Below are 299 nucleotides of genomic sequence, written 5' to 3' on the forward strand. Positions count from 1 at the left end.
TCAAATTAAAAAAACGTTTTTTTTTTCTCATAAAAAGTTGAAACGGAAAAGAATGTATACGCTTAACTATTACTAATTATACACATCTTATAAAATAGGAAGCACTATGGATTCCAGTCCCAACAGACTGCATAAACATAAACACTATTAAATGCGGACAAGGAAAATGAAATTTGGGAACTTGGCAGGACGACTTGCGTCCGCTCAAGATTAAAAACTTTCAAAAAGCAGTTCTATCAGACGGAAACCATAGGAGAAAAAAGGGAGACGAAGAGGCTAAGGAGGGTATTTTGGATGAC

This window comes from Penaeus monodon, chromosome 24, assembly GCF_015228065.2.
Source record: "Penaeus monodon isolate SGIC_2016 chromosome 24, NSTDA_Pmon_1, whole genome shotgun sequence".
NCBI classification, from domain to species: Eukaryota; Metazoa; Arthropoda; class Malacostraca; order Decapoda; family Penaeidae; genus Penaeus; species Penaeus monodon.